General features: G+C 37.1%; 1 protein-coding gene across 10 annotated transcripts in view; it reads left to right on the plus strand.

Moving 5' to 3' along the window:
* The window catches only part of TENM2 (teneurin transmembrane protein 2), a 3,953,434-nt gene that overhangs the window by 2,573,549 nt on the left and 1,367,014 nt on the right, over positions 1–12,871 (plus strand). For all 10 annotated transcript variants that reach the window (XM_054685270.2, XM_054685273.2, XM_054685274.2 and 7 more), the window contains one exon: positions 8,398–8,543. The gene's annotated coding sequence lies outside the window, so the exon portion shown is untranslated. The remainder of the gene's footprint in view (positions 1–8,397; positions 8,544–12,871) is intronic.

The raw sequence follows: 12,871 nt of genomic DNA on the forward strand, positions 1-12,871 counted from the left end.
ATCTAGGATTTTTCCTGATTTTTCTCTTTCTCCCAACCTCCATATTAAGGTTATTACTAAGAACTGTCAATGTCGCCTCCCAAATCTCCCAAATCTTGCTTCTGCTCTCTATCTCTACTGCTCCTACCCTGGGTCCATCATCCTTACTTGGGCCAAAGTAAAACATTATAAACTGGTCTATCTATGTGTCTCCTTGCTTTCTACAACCCATTGACCACGCAGGAACCAGAGCTTTCTGTTTAAAACTTAATTCCAAACACATCATTTGCTTTCATAAAAGAATTTGCTTAAAATCCAAATGCTTATTCAACTTTAAAAGTCCTGTTTATTCGGCACATAAACTTTTATCTTAACTTCTCCCACTCGGCTTCTATCACCTCAACTTTCCTTTCCTTGAATATATCAACCTCATTCCTGCTTTTGTGATGGGCTTGTTCTTAGGAATAACTGCTTTGTTTTAATCTCATCTCTTCAGAGAACACTTCTTTCCTGATGTCCCAATCTGAAGTACCTTGCAACTCTGCCTGAATCACAAAATATTCTTTCTTTCCTTCCTTCCTTCCTCCCTCCCTCTTTCTTTTCTTTTCTTTTCTTTCTTTTGTTTGAGATGGACTCTTGCTCTGTTGCCCAGGCTGGAGTGCAGTGGCATGATCATGGCTCACTACAACTTCTTCCTCTCTGGTTCAAGCGATTCTTGTGCCTCAGCCTCCTGAGTAGCTTGGATTACAGGCGCCTGCCACCACGCCTGGCTAATTTTTGTATTTTTAGTACAGACAGGGTTTCACCGTCTCTCCTAAGGATGTTCATCAAACTTCTGACCTAAAGTGATCTGCCCACCTCAGCCTCCCAAAGTGCTGGGAATTACAAGAACCATGCCCAGCCCACATTTACATCTTTAGCACAGTCCCTGCTGCTGCTCTCCCCTCAGCTCAATGTGTCTCTTCTTTGTGCGTGTGGTTTTTTTTTTCTTAATTCTATGTCTATAAAGAGTAGAGGAGGGCTGGAGATGGGTCTGTTGCATTTTCTAGTCATCAGTATTCAGAATTGCTGTTAGTTTTCTACTCTTACAACCTCACTGCATTGCCTGTGCACCTTGCAACAGGATGCTTTTGCTGGCTTCTTTTTAATTTGTAAAGAGAAGGAACAGGAGGCCCAAAGGTGATTACCAGTCAGAGCAGCTCATCATTAAAAGGTCTGAGACTTGTGGTAAGCAGATGACTATAAGATACAGGTCAAATGGATTTTGCACTATTCAGGCTCAAGCTGAATTACAAAAATTAAATAGCACTCTAATTAACCAGAGTAGTTAGCACATAATTCAGATCTTTGGGTCTCTACATGATGGTGGATTAAAAAAAAGTTTTGTATTGAATAATGTACAAATAACAAAACAAAATAAAGCCTGCTCTTGTTGGTCTTCCATATGCAGGCTTCAAGGGTAAGAAAATATTACAGATTTCTGCAAAAACAGAAATGTTCTTACTATACAACAGAAAAAAGGTGAATTCTGTTTTTCAAAGAGAATAAAGAATTAACATAGCAAGGGATGAAAGAAGTTTTGCATTTCATTTTTAAGCATTGCACATAGCCTGATGTGGCCCTTTTAGAGCTATACCACATGAATGAAACAGGTAGAAGAAAAGGTGAAAACAATATCATATATAAGTTTTATAACTAAATCTGCCTTTATTGATTGCTTCCTAAAACTATGGAATACCACCAAATATAAGTTAACACACTAGAATACAACTTAGATAAACCTGAAATTTGCTATAAAAAGAAAATGATGACATCCACAAAAATTACTTACATATCTAATAAATAGATGAAAAACATGTTAGGAAACTCCTAAGAGAGCCTTGAGATATGAGAGAACACTGTGTGAATACTAGAGAAATTTTGGATGTATAGCCTCTGCACACAAAATAAAAAAATAAAATGAAGCTTGCCTTTTTACTATTGCACAAAAAAGAATTGGGAAGTCATCATGAAATGTGAGCATATTTAAAAGCTGGGACATGGAGCAGGCAAATGCATAATCTGGAAATTAGAGAAAATATTCACAAAAAGAGAATATAACAAAGACTGTGTTTTTAGATCTAAACTTCAAAGGTCAATTACAGTGATTCAAGTTAAGGTTTAATTTTACATGTTTTACAATGTCACTTTATTAAAATTTTTTCTAAAAGTAATAATAGGATAATAATAACAACTAACACTTAGTGAGCTTTCACTTTGTCAGACACTATGCTAAACATGTGCATTATTCCATTTAAGCTCATGACTCCACAGTTTCATGAAGAAACTGTGTCACAAAATTGTAGTAAGTCGACCAGAGAACTCATAGATAGTTAGAGGATGAATGATCAGCCTAAGGGTTTCTTCCTCCAACATCCATATCTTTAGTGCCCTCTGCTATCTCTCTAACCTAAATTGTACTTTCTCCATGAAAACAAAATAAACAACTGATTAATATAAAATTTGCTCATATGAATCCACTTGTAGGGGGCTATAGTCACCATAATATATTGCTTGAAATGTTATATGATTAAATTTGATAAAGTGGTTTGGGTGTCTTTCTTTTTGTCCATATCAGAATACTGTTTGCCCCAAACCATGATGCTATATAAACAAACAATTATATATTTTGTCTTCTTCTGTGTCAGGGTTGTCCTACAATGATCTAGTAACTGGTACAATCTAGGCTTTAGTACTTATTTAAAAAAATAAGAGAGTAACTCACGGGTCTTACAGAATGACACTTCTCACACTATATTTTTCTTTATGGCCAATAAGAATAAAGGCATTTTATGCTCATTTTTTTAAAGCTACTTGAAGTTTAAAATATTGAGGAAAATTACAGTGGAGTTTTCATCCTTTATAGCCTTGTGCCCATTGGGTCATTTGTTAGGTCATAAGTGTTTTTCAGAATAAACTCATTTTAAAAGTAAACACTTTTATTTGAGAGCAGGAGAACAAAGTTTATGAATTTTTAAATACCTTTTAATAATAGATCTATTCAATGGCAGCCTTACAATTTATAGCTATACCAGTAAAAATGGGATAGGTTGTAATATTATAACTATTGCCCTTAATTTTCTGTTATAGACAGCAATGTGTGTGTTTTTCTCAACTTAAGTGAGCCAATACCATGCTGTTCAGATTACTACAGCTTCATGGTACAGTTATATTTTGATAGGAGTTTGTGTGATGCCTCCAGCTTTGTTCTTTTTGCTCAAGATTGTTTTGGCTGTTTGGGGCCTTCTGTGGTTCCACAAAAATTTTATAATTCATTTTTCTATTTCTGTGAAAATGTCATTGAAAATTTTATAGGGAATACATTAAATCTGTACATCACTTTGGGTAGTATGAACGTTTCAAAAATATTATTTATGCATATTCATAAACATGGAATATCTTCCCAATTATTTGTTGTTTTCTTCCATTTCTTTCATCAGTGAGTACATGAATCTTTTACTTCTTTGGTTGAATTTATTCTGAAGTTTTCTTCATTTATATAAAATTTATTTATATAGGCATAAAATTGCATATGAGATTGTCTTCTTGATTTCTTTTTTGGAAAGTTTGTTGTTAATATATAAAAATGCTACTGATGCTGTATGTTGATTTTGTGCCATGCAAAACATTATTGAATTCATTTATTAGTTCTAACAGTTTTTTGGGTGGAGTCATTAGCATTTTCTATACATAAAAGATTATGTCAAAACGGCATAGCAGTACCATAAAAATAAAGATATAGACCAATGGAACAGAATAGAGAAGACAGAAATAAATTGGCTCATTTATAGTCAATTAATATTTGACACAGGGGCCAAGAACACACAATGAAGAAAGGACAGTCTCTTCAATAAATTATACCGGGAAAAGTGGACATCCACATACCGAAGAATAAAATTGAACGCATATCTCATGCCATATACAAAAATCAACTCAAAGTATTAAACATTTAAACATAAGATCTGAAACTATAAAACTTTTGGAAAAGCCAGGCACGGTGGCTCACGCCTGTAATCCCAGCACTTTGGGAGGCCGAGGCGAGCGGATCACGATGTCGGGAGATCGAGAACATCCTGGCTAACACGGTGAAACCCCCCCCTCTACTAAAAATACAAAAAAAAAAAAAATAGCCGGGCATAGTGGTGGGCGCCTGTAGTCCCAGCTACTCGGGAGGCTGAGGCAGGAGAATGGCGTGAACCCGGGAGGCGGAGCGCTTCTTAACCTTGTTTTTGACAATGATTTTTTTTTTTTTTTTGATATGACCTCGAAAGCATGGGCAACAAAAGCGAAAAGAGACAAACGGGATTGCACCAAACTAAAAAGCCTCTGAGCAGCAAAGAAAACAACAGAGTGAAGAGACAACCTATGGAATGGGAGAAAATATGCGCAAACCATACATCTAATAAGAAGTTAACATCCAAAATATATATGAAACTCAACACAATAGCAAGAAAATAAATAACCCAATTCAAAAACAGGGAAAGAACCTGAATAGTTATTTCTAAAGGAAGACATACAAATGGCTACAAGTATATGAACAAATGCTCAACATCATTAACCATCAGGAAAATGCAAATCAAAACCACAATGACACTCATCTAAAAACAGAGGTGATAGGCCTGGCGCAGTGGCTCACACCAGTAATCCCAGCACTTTGGAGGTCAAGGCGGGCAGATCACGAGGTCAGGAAATCGAGACCATCCTGGCTAACACAGTGAAACCCCGTCTCTACTAAAAATACAAAAAATTAGCCGGGCGCGATGGCGGGCACCTGTAGTCCCAGCTACTCGGGAGGCTGAGGCAGGAGAACGGCGTGAACCCGGGAGGCGGAGTTTGCAGTGAGCTGTGATCGTGCGGCTGCACTCCAGCCTGGGCGACAGAGCGAGACTCCGTCTCAAAAAAAAAAAAAAAAAAAAAAAAGAGTATAGGTGATATAAACACACACCTCTAACTTTGGGAAGGTTAATCACGATACATAGAGTTCATAGTACTGTGCCACCACCGGATTATAACAAGAGCTAACTATGACAGGCACAGTTATAACCTCAAGTAATAATACAATTAATACAGACATAATACAATAGTACAACTTACATCCTTTTTTTCTATTTCAAGGGTCTTTTGGTTTTATTCCTTGTCTATTTTCATACTTCTGAAATGCCTAAGGGGAAAAATCCAAAATACGTAACAGATACACAAGGGCACTGTGGAATATGGGCGCTGCACCTGTTTACAGTCTCATTAGGGGTGGCGGTGCGGTGGGGAGTATACAAGGCACACCTTTAGTGATGAACAATAGAATTTTCTTTTATATATGGAATTTACAGGCTAGTCGGGGCGGGTGGAGGCAGAGACACAAACAATAGGAAAATTTCAAATAATATGAACTGCTATGAGAAATATAAAGCAAGGTGACAAGATAGAATAAAATTGATGGGTGAATGTGGCCATTTTTAAAAGGGTGGTTAGAGAAAGCCTCATTGAAGATGTGACATTCAATCTGAAACCTTTATGATAAGAAAGAATGAGCCATGCAAAATTCTGGGGGAAGAGCATTCTGGGCAGAGAAAACAAGGGCAAAGGCCATCAAATAAAAACAAGTTTGGTATGTTGAAGAACAGAAAGCAAGCCAATGTAACTAGAGCATAGAAAATGTGAGATGAATGTTGAGAGGAAGTATATATAGGCATGGGGATAGGTTTTGGTAAAAAATTGGACTTTATTTTAATTGCAATAAGAAGTCATTGGAGGGCGATTTGCAACTTGGAGGATTAATTCAGAGCTATATAAATTATCTAAGAACTTTGGATGCCACAGCTAGAACAGTTTCTGGAAGCCTCAAACAAAAACATGACACAGAAAAATCATTAAGAGTGCTGTGAGCCATAGAGCTGCCTGGAAACTAGAGCTTAAGCCCTCATATCCAGATTCTACTTGTTAAGATACAGCTTATACATTTAACTCATTAAGATACATTTACAATTAACTCAATCATTGTGACGTGCACTGTTTTAGGCACCAGGGATACAGCTATGAAGAATAAAATTCTTCTTAAATTCTAGGTTAAAGAATAAAGGAAATAAATATACTGTAACACTGAGCAGCTATTCAGGGTTTTAAAAAAATAATCTGGGCCAGGTGTGGTGTCCCATGCCTGTAATCCCAGCACTTTGGGAGGCCGCAGCAGGCGGATCATTTGAGGTCAGTAGTTCGAGACTAGCCTGGACAACATGGTGAAACCCCGTTTCTACTAAAATACAAAAATTAGCTGGGCGTGGCGGTGGGCGCCTGTAGTTCCAGCTACTCAGGAGGCTGAGGCAGGAGAATCACTTGAACCTGGGAGGCAGAGGTTGCAGTTAGCCAGATTGCACCACTGCACTCTAGCCTGGCGACAAAGCGAGACTCCGTTTCCAAATAAATAAATGAATAAATAAATAAATAAAATCTGTCTGTGCCTGGTGGCTCATGCCTGTAATCCCAGCGCTTTGGGAGGCCGAAGTGGGCACATCACCTGAGGTTAGGGGTTTGAGACCAGCCTGGCCAACATGGTGAAACCCCATCTCTACTAAAAATACAAAAATTAGCTGGGTGTAGTGGCCAGCTCCTGTAATCCCAGACACTCGGAAGGCTGAGGCAGGAGAATCGCTTGAATCTGGGAGGTGGAGTTTGCAGTGAGGCGAGATCGTACCACTGCACTACAGCCTGGGTGACAAAGCGAGTCTCCATCTCAAAAAACAAAAACAAAACAAAAATCTACGGTCCTTGCTAGTATTTCAACTTTACAACATGTCAGCATTATATATCAATTGCGATAGCCCTACAACCTAGTAAAATGCTTCACACATAGTAGATACTCAATAATTCTCAAACCGAATTGAGCAAGATTATTATATTAGCTCTAATCTGACTGATACACAATATTCTATTTTGTGAATGTATCTCCTTTAAAAAAAAACGCTGTGTCCTATTTTTGATTAATATATTGGGAAACCATTTTTTTCCAAAAAGACTGTTTTTTTTTTTTTTTAGGGCTTTACTATATTAATCACTATATTATCTTTATTCTGTCATGCATTGTACCTTAAGCATATGGATTTAATTCTCTATGGTGTATATCTATTTTGGATTTAAATTATATGAAGTCAGTTAAACCCACAATTTTTTTCTAAACAATTTATTTTCATAGTAACCTAAGTATGCCCTATTTTGTTTTTGCACATCATACAGAAAGTCATGAAATGGATAACCTTTGTCGTTTTCCATTTTCAGCTATACGTCCTATAAGAAAAAATAAAACTATTTTTCAAATATTGCAGAAGGCAGTTTAAAATGCTGTTGTATTTTGATCTTTTGCTGGCCTTTTCCTTCACTCTCTGTTCTCCAGGTCAGGAGAACTGTGACCAGTTCCCCAAAAGTACCATGGTCTGTTTCATGGTACCCATTCAACATTGGAATGTCTTTTCTGTCTTCTTATTCTCCCTCCTAGGTAATTTGTCTTCAACTCTCAGACCTCAACTAAACTTTATCTCTAAAAATCTTTTTGACCTCCCATATCTGGTTAGTTGCTTGTGTTTTTCCTATTACCAGCACTATCACATGCCATTATAATTTCTCTATTTATTCTCAACTTCTTTTATAGACTATCAACTCCCTGAGGGCTGGGACTAGTTGGGACAGTTCCAACTCTACCTCTTAACCCAATGACTACCCAATAAGAGACCCTTAATAAAAACACATTGAATGAATGAATAAATGAATAAATTAGCTGTCATTTTTCCAAGACAGATTGTAATTTAATTTGTTCTTATCATCTGGCATATTAAAAAGGGGGCTTTGTGCATAACTTGTGACTTTCCCAGTCTCCTGAGTTCTATTTTTGTGACTCTCTTTTATTTTATATAGTTTGATACTTAGCATGTTACTTCAGAACAACATAGCTCTTAAGTCTGTGATAGAAAAGAAAGAGAAGACAATCTAGTATTGTTATAAATATGCCCTTAGGACCTATTTCTCAGGAAAAGCAGACAGGAATGAGTAGTGGTTGAGGATCTAAGAGCAGGCGGTGTCATTATAAAAACAAGAACAGGGCATCATTTCCACATTCACTTTCATTCCTCTGATATTCCCGCTCGCAAAAGCTCTGGCTTGATTGTTGACAGTCAACGAGTGAGAACTGTGGTTTCTACCGCCTTTATACAGAAAATCAGTGCGGCTGTATAAGAAGGGGTGAGAAATGGTGTTTCCTCTCATGAATAAAAACTATGTATCCTGATGTTGCTGACAAAGAGCTGAAGTTACTAAACCAATGATACACTCTCAGGGAAATGTACGTGAAAAGATACTTACTATTTTTTCTTTCTTTTCTCCCCCCTCCCCTAGCTCTTTCCAGCCAATTCAACGGAAGGAACCAGGAACTGAGGAGGAAGGAAGTAATTGACATTCAAAGCCTCTATTTTTAGACACCTTTACACTTCCCTTTGCTTCTAACTAGCAAGGATTTTTCCAAACAAGCTTTTAATTAGCAGGTGAGTTTAATTGATATGTGGGTTTCTCAGAAGGGGAAAGGACTTCAGTGTGGAGAAGGAGGGAGGAGGAAACTCCATCACTCTCACTCACAATAGAAGGACCATTAATTCATTTGCACCTGGATGTTTTAAAGGATCAATTTACTGTAGCAAAGAAAGAAGGCAGAGAATCAAAAGGTTGGAATCTGTCAGACAAGAACAGAGGCACTATAATTTAACATGCTAGGTGGATGATTTAGAACTTGGAAAAATATTGCTACCAACGTCCAAATACAGAAACTAACCTATTTGCATATAGTCAGGTTCTGTCCAAGTGCTGAGAAAAGAGTCATGTTTCAAAACCAACGAAGTTAATTTTTAAAAAAATTTTAGTCTGCAGAAAAGTTAAAAAAATACATATTAAAATCACTGTTATTGATCTTAAAGGGGGAGTGCTTCATTAATGTACCTAAATGGTGATTTTAACTCACAAAGACGTTTTAAAAGTTTCATCCAAAGTAAATAGTCTGCTTTCTTGTCGGGGGAAGAGAAGGTGGATATTCTGTGTCCAGTTTTGCAAAATGAGTGCTTGCGGGAACCATATGAAGGTATATACATCATGAATCAGAAAACCATTGGTTGCATGCAATAGAGAAAAATACTGACTAAGGAAAGCAGAAAACCGAAAGAATAAAACATATTGGCTATCCTCACAATCACATGAATGGCTGAGTAATCAGGCCTCACAGAAAGGTAAGAATTAACGCAGCGCTGAAATCTAGAAAACAGAAACCAGTAGAGAATCCCCTGAGGCATCAGCATCGGAATGACTCAGCACTTACCATTTTATTTCCTACTGTTATTTAGATGGAAATCCCCAATTCCCAGATCTGACTGGTCTAGCTTGATTCATACAACCATTCATTGACAAAGGAGGTAACATTCTTCAGTCCTACGGATAGTTGGTGGGGGAGAAATCGTTCAAGTAAAAAAATTCAGAAAGCTGATGCACATTTTGATCTACTCTAAAGCTATATATATGTGTATAAATACATGCATATAACATATAACCTACACATGTATATGCAGGTATATACTTTGTTACAAAATTGTAGTTATCAAATTTTTGTCCGCTATTCCAGCACCCATGCTTCCTGCCTGTTGTAGTGTGATTACAGGTGTTGAATGGGCATGGTGAAGCCTTGTGCACACAAGCACTGTTAAAGTGCAGATTCTCCATCAGCCACAGTGGAAGTCTGTGTTCCAGAGGAAGAAAATTCTCATTTGACTCCCTGCAGCTAGGATCCGTTAAAAAAAAAATGGCTGCACTTTCACCCTTTAAGATGCCTTTTCAGATTATTTGATATTTATTCTTTAAAAAGCCTTAAATAACAGCTTGGACCCTGCTGAGTTCACCATAGAACTGTCAGAGACCTGTATTTATTAGACAAATGGTAGTTACATGGAATACAGCGTCCTAAGAGAGAAGCAGGTTACATCAACATCTCCTACCCCTAAATTTCTGCTTTCATGATGGGCCCAAACCAAGACACTTAGTATTATTCCAATAGAGAGTCATTCTTTGTTTGTAGTAGGAAGGGATAATTTATTATTTAAGAATGATCCACCCTCTTCAGGATAAATTTCGGGGATTCTTAATACTTATCTTGAAAACTGTATTTGTTTTCTTTATTAGGAAAAGGAAGAGTGAGAATGTTTTGAAAAACTATTGCCTGACCTTATGGTTAATCCTAGTGTTTTCTGGTGGAAATGCATTTCTGTCTTGGGCATAATATTTAAATTCATAAATTGGGTAGCTTGGCTTACGTATAGGCACTTTGGATATTTGTAAGAGAAACCTGAAGAGAATATCATATCCAATTACAGTTCTGCCTTGTATGATTTGTGGTCTTTTATATCCTTCTCTAGAATGTTATCAATGCAAGCTCTCACAGCAAGCAGCTACCCGAGTGTAGTGTGTGCCGACGATAGGAAAGTAATGAAAATAAGAACCCTTGAATGCTGTAATTGGTGATCCAACCTCCTAGACTACTGAAAATTAATTGGCCAGATGTTCCCTACCCAACCGTAATGGGGGATAATGTAGGAGACTGAGTTTTCAACCTTCCCCAGGTGTGCACATTTGAGCAGAGAAAAGTGATTATGAGTGACATGCTGACAGGTGCAGTGCCCATGTTCCACAGTGCCCTTGTGTATCTGTTATATATTTAGGATTTTTCCCCAGAGGCACTTCAGCAATATGAAAATAGACCAGGAACAAAACCAAAAGACCCTTAAGATAGAAAAAAAGCTTGGAAGTTGTGAATATTATATTATGCATATATTAATTGTATTATTATTTTAGGTTACATCTATTCCCGTCACTGTTAGCTGTTACTATGTTTATGTGCCAAACACTGTATTAAGCAATTTTAGAGGTGGCTTCTTATATCATCTCTATTTTTTAGATGTATCAACTGATGTTCAGAGAGATAGAGTCAATCTGTCACAATTACACAGGAAGTAAGAGAGTAGATCTTTAGGCTCTAATATCAGAGCTCGTGAGGCTTATCTACTAAGCTATATAGTCTCCAAAAGAGCAGATTTTTTCACCTCTCCAAGCCACAGTCGCTTTGGTAAGTCCATTGCTTGTATTATCTCATTTAATTCTTACAACTACCAAGAGAGTTACAAATTACTTTCCCCATTTCACAAAACAAGACACAGATGCTAGAAGAGTATGATGAACTTGACCAAGGTCACATGCTACTACAGAACAGAGAGGGTGCTCAAATCTAGTTTTCTCTGACTCCAAAGCCCAGGTCTTAATCACAATGAAGCAGTGCTACGGAAAGGATTTTTTTTTACATGAAAATATAGCATCATTGCTTTAAGTCTGACTTTTAAAATTGTCCTTATTCACATGTTGACATTCACAACAAAAACAATTAGGTCTCCATCTTCTCCTATGCAACATTTCCTTTTCTTCAGTTTTGAATGGAGCCCAAAGCACCCCCTGATTAGATCATGAAATTGCCCTCAAGAACTATTTAGAAAGAAAATGTTGTTCTTCTAATAAAACAGCACAGCTGTCTCAAAGAGCTTTTAATCCATCTTTTTAAAAGATGTGGACTTTCTAAAATAATGTCGCCCCCATTTGTCTTCTATGAAAGAAGATATTTCAAAACTAGGAACACCTATCATAATAAACCATTAAGATGACTCTAGCATTTCAGTGTATTTTTAGAATTTCATATTTCACCAAATGTTGTTATATATAATTCATGTAGTGGGATATGATGGGATTTGACAGTTATCTCATTTGTGAAGAAGGACCAAATAACTCATTGTCCCACATCCACAAAATAAATTATTCTTGTCCCCAAGCATGAGACTGTTTGTTAGTTTCCTCACCTTAATGGATTTTGTTTTCTACATAATACTTTTTGCAGAAGACTATGACCCTAAACATATATCGGGCTATTGTGAGAGAATGAAATTTCTGAAAATTAGCCTCATAGATCTAAAAATGAAGCATTAAAAAAATAGTCTCTACTTCTAGAAGTAAAAAGAGACCCCAAGTGAAAATTGTTTCATAGGATTTCATTCAGTGTTTCTGTCACTTCTCAAACATGTGAAGAAAAAGCTTAAGTTTTTCCTGCTCTGTGAGTGGATACCATCTGTTTTACCTCAAGAAGGATCTAGAGTTCTACTCTTCTTCATTTCATCCATTTCAAAGTGTCCCACATTGGATTCTAACATTACAATGCTATAGTTGACTCTAGAACTTTCCAAAAATTAGATGCGTAGGTCTGAGTGTAATGCTTTGGTCCACAAGACATTTAAAAAGCATACATGAGGCTGGGCGCGGTGGCTCACGCCTGTAATCCCAGCAGTTTGGGAGGCCGAGGCAGGTGGATCACAAGGTCAAGAGATCGAGACCATCCTGGCTAACATGGTGAAATCTCATCTCTACTAAAAATACAAAAAAAAAAAAAAAAAAAGCTGGGCATGGTGGCACAGGCCTGTAGTCCCAGGTACTCAAGAGGCTGATGCACGAGAATCACTTGAACCCAGGAGGTGGAGGCTGCAGTGAGCAGAGATCACGCCACTGCACTGCACTCCAGCCTGGGTGACAGTGCGAGACTCCATCTCAAAAAAAAAAAAAAAAGTATACATAAATATAATTAAATGAAAATTTTTCCTAATTAAATTACATCAATATGTTGCGTATATGCCTCACTGAATTTTGACTGTGTTTTCACATTTTGTTCTTCATAATCATGCATATTTCTTATGGCTTTTAATTTTACCTGGTGTGAATAATAGTTTATGGTATCCTAGTTGAT

This window comes from Pan troglodytes, chromosome 4 (assembly GCF_028858775.2).
Source record: "Pan troglodytes isolate AG18354 chromosome 4, NHGRI_mPanTro3-v2.0_pri, whole genome shotgun sequence".
NCBI lineage: Eukaryota > Metazoa > Chordata > Mammalia > Primates > Hominidae > Pan > Pan troglodytes.